Below are 12,049 nucleotides of genomic sequence, written 5' to 3'. Positions count from 1 at the left end.
GAATGTGTGTGTAAACACAGTATATCACTTACACAATCTCTCCTCTCTTCCTGGAACTAGTCTATGTTTATGACAGACTAGGTAAATTAGAGATATTTACATAAAAGGTATGAATTGCTATATTCAGAAAGCTTGTGAGAGTGCAAGATAAACTATACTAGAGAAGACATTCAAAACAATTGTTCAAAGCAAAACCAAGTATATAAATTTAATTTCTAACAAGTAAATATTGATTAAGGGAGATTATGTTTACAGAACATGAATTCCAAGTTTCTCTGTTAATGTACTGTATTGTAACTCTTGGACCAAAGATGCCTTTGCACTGGATACCAGAAAATTAAAAAAAGAAAAAGGAGACTTTTGCTAGTTACTTCTGTTTATCATTGGAGTATCTCTCCTGTTTGTTAACCCACCTAGGAACTGGTTTACATTCTGACATTGGGATCCAATACTATTTGTGCCTCTAAATTTGTTGTACTTCTGCAGCATATGGGATGTCAGCCAGAGGCTGAAAAATAAGAGTTTTAATCAATAACTGTTGTAACCCTAGATAATTAAGCTGTCAATGGTTCCTATTAATATAGCTGGGGGTAGCATAAACTGGGGTTGGCGCTATTTGGTTTGCTATACAGCTGTAAGTGTGTTTACTGGGTAGGCTATGTGGTATAATAGGGATTATAGTAGTTGACAGAGTTGTGTGTGAAATGACAGCAAAATATTTTCTGGCCAATTCTTGTCTGTAAGAATGTGGTTCCTAAACTTTTATCCCAATGCTAAAACCACTAACAGTGTCATTGCTCAACAGTATCTTGGCAACCACCAGGAGGCTCCAAAAAAGCAAGTTTTAATCAAAGCTGAAAGAGGTACAGTTAGATGTTAACCATGCCCAGATCAGACCTCCAAACGTACGGGTGTGGGGCGCAGGCACTGCACACCTGACACATGCACACATCACCTGTGAACAACTGGGTAGTAAAGGGGGAGACAAAGCTACGGTTCTGCCCAATATGCACTGACCAGTGGAGCTGACAGGCTGCAGTCTGTACCACAAAAAGGGAAGAAACTTAACTACACTCCACCCTCACCTTCCAAGCAAGAGGGGAGCCCAGAGAAGAAGAGTTTCTCCTTAGAGGGGGAAGCTCAAATGAAGCCTATTTCTCTAGGCTGAGGCTAACAGTCCGCCCCTAAGTGAGCTGAACATTTCCAAGTACACTTGCATGAGTAACCATTATGCTTTAATGGTTAATTGGCTTCCACCACCTTTACCTCACTCAAACATCATACTGGAGGGGTGCCAGCTGTCATGCCTGACAGAGGATTGTGATTTCAGGTGGAAAGTCCCCAGCAGGTACAGATTAATTCTCCAGACACAAAGAGCTTGCTTTGGGGCAAACAACAACAACGAGGAAGGTGGGGCCAGGCTGCTTCTAAGGGGAGTTTTTCTCCAGGTCTCTAGCCACCCGGGTCAGGCACCTCCCCAATGAGGACCCAGTCCTTGGTTTGGGTGACCTGACCTTGCAATCCGCTGCCCTCTCGCCTGTGGCTGAGTCACATCCTCTGGTTTGTTTTGATCGCTAGGAGCCCCCCTCTACTAGGGCGGTGCCTGCAGGAAGGCTGGGTTTTGTCACACCTGACTAGAGCGCAAGCAAACACTGCCCTGGAAGCAGGGGCGGGGGGAAGGTCCCTCCACAACCAAGAAAACAAGCCCCGCACTGGCAGGAAGAGGCAATCCGACACCCCTCCAGCCCCTGGGCTGGCCGGCTGCCCCGAACTCCTCCTCCCCGCGAGTGCGCCTGGGGGGCGGAGGGAAGAGACAAAAGGGTCAAACTGGGAACGCAGCTACTTCGGAGTCTGCGAAGAGGAAGTTCAGAGAACACACAAACAAGCAGATCGGAGCCTGCCCACAGCGAGTCCGGGGCTCCCGCCTCCTCGGGGCAGAATTCAGCCCGGCGGCGCTCCAACTCCACCGTGCGCGGGATCTCCCAGCGAGGGAGCGGAGGCGCGCGGGCAATCCGCGCAGAGAGTGGGGCAGCGCGTACCAAGAGCTGGTACCACTCCTCCGCACTCGAGTGGGGAGGCAACCACGCAGCTCTCTGTCCGAGGCATTTAGGGACACCCACTGCTCCCGGCGACGAGCCACACAGTACAGGGGCAGTGCGCATCCCCCCACCCCCCAGAGGCAAAGGGACTCCCCCAGTTACGCTGCTTAGGGGCGGCGTGTGCTCACACGCACTCCATAGGGAAAGACCCTCCCATACATACGACACAAGCCTCTGGATTTTGAAATGTGCCGAGCACCTGCAAGTTCCCGTGGGCTTCAAGGGAGTTTGCGGGTGCTCAGCGCCTTGAGCAGTCAGACCATTGACCAGATCGCCTGTAACCACGGAGAAAGAGATCTCTTCTGTTTCGTAAAGTTTCTATCGAGCTAGTCTCCTGTCCAGGACCTAGGGCTACTTTCGGAGTCTCGTGGGGGAAGGGGGAGAAATACATGTCAGCCCCACACATAACGGCGACACAGACCGCCCTGGGGGACGCCAGCGGGCTCGCCCAGTGTCTGGGGTTCCCCAAGGGAAACAGCACATCACACACCCACACCCGCGGCCTGGTCATACAGAACATGGAGCTCATCTACAGGCCCCCCTTCATGCGAGAGACGGGCAGCGAGACTACCTCGCTCGCCTCCCGGACATAGGCAGAGCGAGGGGTACGTTACTGGCAGTGGGGAAGACGCTCCAGTCCCGAAACCTCCGCACCCCCGCCGCCAGCCTGTCCCCTAAAGGACGCAGCTTGGGCAGAGGGAACCTGAGTTGGCCGCTGTGCCCGGGTTGGGGGGTCCGAGTCGCGACCCAGGTCCGGAGGCGCATTGTCAAGCTGCCAGGGCCCCTTCCAGACTGGATACAAATATCCGCTACTCACCTTCCAGAGACAGGAGGGGGCGGACGGCAGCAATGGCTAGTGAGGTAGATGAGGGGAGGCACCGATGGGTCCCTGGTCTTGTTTCCGCAGCCGCCTCCGTCCGACTCGGTTCCCTGCCGAACCTTTTGTTGTTATAGAATCCAGCGAACAGCTGATCGGCCCCGGCCGCCCCAGGCCCCGCCCCGGCTCCCCCTCCCGACTCCCCGGGGCCGGGCTAGGGTTCAGACCTCACCAATGTGAGCAGAGCGGGGCTCGGGGCCGCGCCGGGACAGGCTGTCACTAACGCACGTGATCCGGCCCAGAGGCACAGAGAAACTCTGCAGCTAGAAACAAGCCCAGGCAACAAAAGGAGAGGGAGAGAAAGAAGGGGAGAGCGGAAGGGAGGGAGAGAGAGAGACTGCAAAAAGAAGAGCTAAAGGAAGAAGAGGGGACAAGAGAGGGAGATTGAGATAACGGATACAGGGATAGGAAGGGGGGAGAAAAAAAGATTTGAAACAAGTGGGAAGCACTCAGATACCATAGTGATGGACCCAGAGTAAGAGCCTAAAAGAGAGCGAAAGAAGGGGAATAAAATGGAGCTAATAGTCACACAGATACGGGGACACAGCATCAAGTTGGTATATTATGTACAGACACTACTGTATGCATAGGTACATTATTTAGGATGAACCTAGCTAGAGTTTGCTTCATGCATAGACACATCAACTCTGACTTCACCACAATCAAACTGATCTGCCTGAACTTTCATTTGCAGGCTCTTTGCTTAGAATGGTTTCAGAGTAGCAGCCGTGTTAGTCTGGTCTGTGTTAGCCTGTATCCACGGTGCCACAAGTACTCCTTTTCTTTTTGCTTAGAATGGAGCATTTCTAGAATTGGACAAGGCATTTGGGAGATATAATTGGACAGGAGTTTATGTGCATTTCAGTTGTAAGATAGTTTCCTGAGTTGTGGGTTTTGTTTTTTCATTTGTTTGGGTTTTGTTTGTTTTTTTTTTTGGGGGGGGGGTGTCTTGTCCCATTTCCAAAATGACTTGGCCTAGAAAGTGCTACGTTGTTTTGGCAGGGGATGTGGTGCTTTTGACAAGTTCTGCGAGTGGTGGAATTGCTTACTTATTAACAATGGTTTCCATATACTTTAAAAAGTCTGCTTGGACCACTGCAGAATTAAGTATCAGAGGGGTAGCCATCTTAGTCTGTATCCACAAAAACAATGAAGAGTCCGGTGGCACCTTAACGACTAACAGATTTATTTGGGCATAAGCTTTTGTGGGTAAAAAATCCACTTCTTCAGATGCATGGAGTGAAAATTACAGATGCAGGCATAAATATACTGACACGTGAAGAGACAGGAGTTAACTTACAAGTGGAGAACCAGTGTTAACAAGCCCAATTCAATCAAGGTGGATGTGGTCCACTCCCAATAACTGATGAGGAGGGAATATCAAGAGAGGGAAAATTGCTTTTGTAGTGAGCCAGCCACTCCCAGTCCCTATTCAAGTCCAAATTGATGGTGTTAAGTTTGCCAATGAATTGTAGCTCAGCAGTTTCTCTTTGAAGTCTGTTTTTGAAGTTTTTTTGTTGAAGAATGGCTACTTTTAAATCTGTTATTAAGTGTCCAAGGAGACTGAAGTATTCTCCTACTGGTTTTTGTATGTTACCTTTCCTGATGTCTGATTTGTGTCCGTTTATCCTTTTACGTAGAGACTGTCCGGTTTGGCGAATGTACATGGCAGAGGGAGCACTGCTGGCACATGATGGCATATATCACATTAGTAGATGGTAAGGTGAATGAGCCTCTGATGGTATGGCTGGTGTAGTTGGGTCCTATGATGGTGGTGCTAGAGTAGGTATGAGGACAGAGAAGGCAACAGGGTTTGTTACAGGGATTGGTTCCTGGGTGTTTCTCTGGTCTGGTGTGTAGTTGCTGGTGAGTTTTTGCTTCGGGTGGGGGTGGGGGGCTGTCTGTAAGTGAGAATTGGCCTGCCTCCCAAGGCCCATGAGAGTGGGGGATCATTTTCCAGGATAGGTTGTAGATCGTTGACGATGCGCTGGAGAGATTTTAGCTGGGGACTGTACGTGATGGCCAGTGGTGTTCTGTTATTTTCCTTGTTGGGCCTGTCCTCTAGTAGGTGATTTTTGGGTACCCGTCACTGCATATTTGTAGCTATACAATCAGAACTGATTGTCCTAAGAAACAACAATGGGGAAGAGAGGAATAGATGGGCCCAGTCTGAAAGGAATATGGGAGGAAGCCACATAAGAACAGGGGAATCCAGAGTCTGGTTGTAAGTAGCTCAGATGCAGATGACACAAAGACTGGGGGAATGGAAAATAATGAAGAGGAGAGATAGGTACAGAAAAATCTAGACTGCTTGCACCCAGCTTACCAAACAATGTGTATTTTAATATAGCCAAATGTAAAATCATACATCTAGTAACAAAGAACACAGGCTCTACTTAGAGGATGGGGGAGACTTTATTCTGGAAGCAATGAATCAAAGAGACTTGTGGATCACAGGGGATACTCAGCTGAACATGAGCTCCTTGTGAAACACTGTGGCCAAAAAGGGCTAATGTGATCTCTGGATGTATAAACAGGAATACTAAGTAGTAGAAGTAAAATTATATTACCACTGTATTTGACAGTGATGTGAATGCCACTGGAATACTGTGTCCAGTTCTGGTGTTCACTGTTCAACAAGGATGTTGAAAAATTGGAGAAGGTTCAGAGAAGAGCCACAAGAATGAAGAGATTGAAAAAACACGTGCCTGATAATCTTGGACTGAGTTCCTTCAATCCTTCTCTAAGAGGTGACTTGATCACAGTCTACAAATATCGACATATGGAACAGGGGTGAGTTGGTTGGCTGGCCCAAGACACCACTACTAGTGGTTGATTTGGAGTTAGTGGGGCCCTGTGTGCAGCTTAATTCCCCCCCCCCCCCGGCCCAGCCAAGAAAAAGAATATTCTTTCTTATCTCCCCACCCTATTTTTCATTTTTTTTCCCTTCATCCTGCTTCTATATTATAAGTAATGGGAAGTAAATGAAAATAAAGTGAGGTACCTTGATTGGGGCAGGGGGTTGAAGTGCAGAAGGGAGTGCGGGGGGTGGGCTCTGGGATGAGGGGTGGGAGGGAGGCAGGGGGCAGTGCTTACCTCGGGTGGCACGGCTCCCAAAGTGACCAGCATAGACACCCCTCCTGCAGTGGTGAGGCTAATAGGAGCTGCAGAATCGGGGTGGGGCAGTGCGCGGAGACACACACACACACAGGCCGCAGGGACATGCCGTCCGCTTCTGGGACCGAAGCAGTGCGGAGGGAGGGAGGCAGAGCAGGCAGGGAGGCGCCTTAGCCATGCTGCTGGCACGTCTTTGCGCGCCCCTTGAGGGGAGGGGGTAGTGGGTCTCTCTGTGCTGCCCAGGGAGGGGGCAGCGTGCGGAGCCGCCTCCCTCTCTCCCCCGCCAGGGGCGTGCAAAGACGTGCCATCAGCCGGCCACTTCCGGGAGTGGCGTGCTGCACTGCCGGCTGGGACTCAGGGGCAGGTTGTCAGATATTTGTCCTGCATTTTTGGGGGCCCCCATGTCATTGGGAGGCCCATTGGGGGGCCCACCCGTCATTGGAAGGACCATTTTGTTTAAAGGGTAGTGGTCAGGAGCGGATTTACCATGAAAGGAGACACCACCATTACAGAGCACCACTTCCACCAAGCAGCTCACATACCACAGTTTGAGAGCCCCTGGACTAAATAATCACAATGGTCCCTTCTGGTTTAAAATATGTGAATCTATGAAATCAAGTCACCTGAGCTATATGGGTGTAAATGATAGGAGAATCAGGCCTTTGTTCTGAGGAGCAGGAGAGAGGACGCCACATGTGTAGGTGGATGTTTTCTAGAAAGAAGCAAAGTCCATATGTGGCAGCTTGCAGGGACTCCTCACTAAGCAATTTTAAGACGTTCTATACAACCTAAGGAAATTCTCAGGAAAAAAACCCAATTAGTGTAGTTAAAATTGAGCAGAGGAACAGACTTGTTTTTTGAAAACACCCTAAAGTAATGTTACTGTAAAAAATACAAACCTACACCGTGGAAAAACTGGTCACCCAAAATTAAGGTTCAGCTAAAAAACCCCAAACACCTACATTTTATAAAGTATGGAAATACACAGTTAAGATTATGCATATAATCTTAACTCTACCCCACACCAATGCCTCGCTCTCATATTCCATCCTTCCTTCCTAAGTCATCCTTCTCTTCCTATCTATTTTGTAAGTCATGGTGTATATTTAGCAAAAAGACTTTTCATGGAGTTTTTTGTCTTCATTTTCGTAAGGGCTCTAAGAAGTCTACAACCTACAGCTACAGACATCTCATGCTTGGAAAAAGCCATTATACTTATACAGTTTGTGCGTGGACTATAGTAAGTGCGTATATCACATATTACCAATACTCAGTATAATTTTTCGTCAGTAGACTAATCTGCTCTTTCCCTGTAGATCCTACAGTATAAGGATCTGGGTCAAAGATATTTGTCATTGTAGTTGCTAACTCTGAACCTGATTTCCCTCTCATACTACTGTAAACTGAAAGTAATCCCATCGACGTTAATGGAGTTACAACTGTATAAACCCAGTTTAAAGGGGAATCAGAACCTCTGTTTCTGTTGTCACTTTTACAATTGGTGACAAGAAGTTTGAGAAAAGTGGGAAATGCTGTCCCTTGGTGTATTGCTTTTGAGGCAGGAAGTGGTAAACTGTTCTTTCGGTGGACTGTGCAGTGCTTTGAAGAATGCAGGCATACTGGCAGTTAGTGATGTAAATAAAAAGGTGCAGTTTGGTTTAAATTATACTGTAGTGTGTAACCAGAATGGCCTCACTTCTGCCAAGAGCTCATTGTAGAATCAGGGCCTAACAGCATTTTAACAATAAGGAATTCAACTAAGAGGTGTTCTTAATTTGGGGGAGAGGGGCTACCTGGAAGGAGGCAAGGGTGAACAATCTAGGCCATGTTTGTCAACTTCTGAAAAAGCAGAACTGAGCACACCCAGAGACATTCCTGTCACAGCACCATCTACCCTAGTCTGACTTCTATCTAGCTGTTACCTCAGTTTCCCCTCACTCAGGTTGAATCTCCTCATCTTCCCAGGAAGGACTCACTGGCTCTCCCAAGTCTCTCTGGCCAGTTTTATTCCTCCAAATATAAAAATGTAGGCAAAATATCCAAAACCGAAAAACAGTTCCTCTACTCATTCTCTTTTCCACCCCTTGCCACTCTCAGTTCTGAAAGAATGCACCATTCCCTTCAGGGCCTGCTGCAGAAGCCATGTCCTTCCTGCAGCTCCTCTCAACCCTTTACAGGCTCTGACCACTTTTTAGGTGGATCTGATAACCAAACAGGGCTGGCTGGCCCCAGAACCCTTGTTATACTTCCATTCAGGCAATGGTTCTTAACCAGGCGTACATGTACCACCGGGGGTATCCAAAGGTCTTCTAGGAAGTACATCAACTCACCTAAATATTTGCCTAGTTTTACAACAGGTTCCATAAAAAGCATTAGCAAAGTCAGTAGAAACTAAAATGTCATACAGACAATGTATTTATATTGTTCTATATACTATATCAGCAGTTCTTAAACTGTGGGCAAGTTCATTTTAATAGGGTCACCAGGGCCAGCGTTAGACTTGCTGGGACCCAGAGCAGAAAGCCGAAGCCTGACTTTCTGAGAGAGGTGAAACTTGGGGTAGGCAAGACAAATCAGACTTCTGAAAGGGGTACAGTAATCTGGAAAGGTTGAGAACCACTGCATTAAGGTGTTAGCTACTCACCTAATAATGGTGCCCTTTGAAGGCATGCACAAACAATTGAGTGTAGTTAATTAAATATGCACTTGTTACTTCAAAGAACCTCCAAGGTCACTGACTTGTAAGATGCACAAGCCAAAAACAGTTGAGGACTAAATAACTTCAAGCCCTGGGATCCCAGAAGACCTGTAAACAGGGCAAGTCAACAACCCCCAGACTTTTTATTATTTTTTACTTTAAAAACAAATAAATTAAAAGCAAAAACACCCGAGAAACAAAACACATATATGCAATGTTACACTGTAAGAGAAATAACTAAACAGAAAGGAAAATCTAAAAGTTAAACTTAAGGGTATGTACACTACAAGGGTTACAGTTGCAGTTACACCAGTGTAGCAGACAACTACTACAGTGACAGAAGTGGTTTTTCCATCTCTGTAGTAAATCCACCTGCTCAAGAGGTGGTAGCTAGGTTGACAGAAGAATTCTCTATCGAACTAGCTACTATGTCCCTGGGGACAAAGTCATCCTAACTATATCGCTCAAGGCATGAAAGTTTTCACAGCCATGAGCGACGTAGCTAGGCTGACCTAAGTTTTAGGTGTAGACCTGGCCTAAGTTCCAGGAAAGTTGACCCAGCCACATTGCACATATGGTTTATATTTAATAAAACACTAATTAACATATTACACCATTAATAGTCTGTGTTAGGCTCCAATCCTGCAATGAGGTCTGCATAGGCAGACTTCAGCATGTATGTGAAGACTTATTAAAATTAATAGGGGGTGCCATGTGGACCTGGGGCACTCCCACATATAGCACGTTGCAAGATCAAGGCCTCAGATTGTAAACTCATTGAGACAAGGGTTGGTTTTGTTTTGTGTCTTGTATAGTGCTGAGTTTTATTAAAATTGGCTTTTAATAAAAACAATATAGAGATACAAGATTTGCATCATACATTAATTAATGTTGCTGAAGGCCAGGGTAACTTTTGACATTTCTTGATTCTGAGTGCTTGTTCTTGTAACTTTAAGATTGCATCAACACTTTTTGTATGCATTTTTTTCCCGTATGAGAGCACACAAAACTTACGTGTAAAAGAAAAGCTTAGAGAAACTATCACATACTAATGGATGAAAAATGTGTTCTTGCAGCTGGGAGCGGGCTTGAAGGAGTCTGCCCAATATGTGTGACCTGACTGACAGAATTTGCATAGCATTTATGGTTTGCAATGTGCCTGTGTAAACTCTGTCTGGTATTTTAGGACACACATTTCTCTAGGCTGCACTAGCCCTTCCAGAATTATGAGATAAAAATAAAAATGGCCATATGAAGGTGTCAGGGTTCCTTCCCCACTCTGAACTCTGGGGTATAGATGTGGGGACCTGCATGAAAGACCCCTAAGCTTATTTTTACCAGCTTAGGTTAAAAACTTTCCCAAGGCACAAATTCCGCCTTGTCCTTGAACAAATTCCGCTGCCACCACCAAGTTATTTAGACAAAGAACCAGGGAAAGGACCTATTCCCCCAAAATATTTCCCCAAGCCCTACACCCCCTTTCCTGGGGAAGGCTTGAGAATAATATCCTCACCAATTGATATAAGTGAACACAGACCCAAACCCTTGGATCTTAAGAACAATGAAAAATCAATCAGGTTCTTAAAAGAATTTTATTTAAAGAAAAAGTAAAAGAATCACCTCTGTAAAATCAGGATGGTAAATACTTCACAGGGTAATCAGATTCAAAGAGGATTGCCCTCTAGGCAAAACTTTAAAGTTACAAAAAAACAGGATAAACCTCCCTTTAGCAAAGTGAAAATGCACATTTTGAAAACAAAAGGTAATCTAACGTGCCTTGCCTTATTTACTTACTCTTTTTGTAATATCAGAGACTTGCACAGGAGGGTTTATAGGAGAAGGAGTTTTTTGACCTGATGCTTCTCTGCTTTCCCCAGAGAACACACCAACAAAGCCTCCCCACCCCCAAGATTTGAAAGTATTTTCTTTCCCCATTGGTCCTTTTGGTCAGGTGCCAACTAGATTATTTGAGCTTCTTAACCCCTTACAGGTAAGGAGGAATTCTAGGCTACCCTTAGCTGTATGGTTATGACAGAAGTTGTTACTGGGTTGTCCATTCACCACTCAGCAGCGCCTCCCATGCCCCATCTGGGGAATTAGCTCTACCACCCGGTTTGATGCCCCTTCCTACAGTCCATCATTCCCCTCAGTTACTCCGTGGCCTCTCCTGCACCAGGAGTGGTAGCAATGTCCTCTTCATAGTTCAGTCCTCCAGCTAAGTCACATTAAAGTTCTCCCCCCTTCCAGGGTATCACAAGGCCTTTGAGGCAAACTGTCCCAAGCAGTCCGCCCCCCACTACCTGGTCTGTGCTACTTCTCTGGCAGCTGATAGGGGAACCGGGGCCTGTCCTCTTACACCGGTTTCCAGTCCAGGGATCCTCAACCCAGCAGCCCTGGACTTTTACTCTCCCAGCCCTTATTGATCCCTACTCTCTCCTTGCAGCTTCCTACTCTTTCCCCTTGTAACAGGCAGTGCAACTGCAGGTTTCCTTTCCAACTTATTCTCTTTATAGATCCTGTCCAGCTCCTCCCCCCTGCTGTTGCAGTTAGACTGTAGCACACCATAGATTTTCTCCAGGTGCAGCCTAAGGTTAATTCGCCTAACTTACCCCATAAGGCATTGTGTGTGGTGGATACCCCATCACAGAAGGTTAATTTGACAAGGTGGAAAATAACCTAAGAGCTATAAACTCAGTTATTTTAATGTACTACATTAACTTTCAGCTCACTGACAAGAAGTTTTTAAAGAAACTTAAAAAACCAAGACTCAGCTCTGCATATAGGAAAAGCCAATTAAAATACCTTTGTACTTCCAAAACACTGGTTGTGAGATGGGTAAGGGAAAGAAAGTGGTTGGTAAACAGCACATGTACTTAGATCACCACTAAAGAGGTGAGACACAAAATTAAACACAAAGAGTAAGTCCCCGCTAAGGGCTTGTCTGTAGTGGAAAATTACAGTCTGTTAGAACATGTGTTAATTAAGACAACGTTAACCACTCAGTATAGTGAAATATTGTCATGTTTAGTATTGTATGCTGGGTCATGTAGGGTTAGCGGTGACCAGCCAACTCACTGTTAAACATGATAGTTCTTGTCTGCATTGAGTGCCATGTTATGTTAAGTCATGTAACATAATTAACTAAGACAAAATTTTAACATGATGAAATTTTCAAGTGTAGACAAGCCCTAAGAAGGTTCATATTGTTGTGTTTGAAAGCTGGCTCCAGGAAGAATTAAGAAGGGCAAGTAATATATT

The 12,049-nt window shown here is 46.0% G+C and overlaps 1 protein-coding gene across 12 annotated transcripts in view; it reads right to left on the bottom strand.

Moving 5' to 3' along the window:
• The window catches only part of TP53INP1 (tumor protein p53 inducible nuclear protein 1), a 69,383-nt gene that overhangs the window by 13,975 nt on the left and 43,359 nt on the right, over positions 1-12,049 (bottom strand). For 4 of the 12 annotated variants that reach the window (XM_043539337.1, XM_043539338.1, XM_043539335.1 and 1 more), the window contains exon 4: positions 2,917-3,029. The exons of the other annotated variants lie outside the window; for them this stretch is intronic. The gene's annotated coding sequence lies outside the window, so the exon portion shown is untranslated. The remainder of the gene's footprint in view (positions 1-2,916; positions 3,030-12,049) is intronic. 12 annotated transcript variants of the gene reach the window in all.

The sequence above is a fragment of the Chelonia mydas genome, chromosome 2 (assembly GCF_015237465.2).
Source record: "Chelonia mydas isolate rCheMyd1 chromosome 2, rCheMyd1.pri.v2, whole genome shotgun sequence".
NCBI lineage: Eukaryota > Metazoa > Chordata > Testudines > Cheloniidae > Chelonia > Chelonia mydas.
Note: the sequence above shows the minus strand (reverse complement) of the source record. Positions and strands in the feature narration are given on the sequence as shown.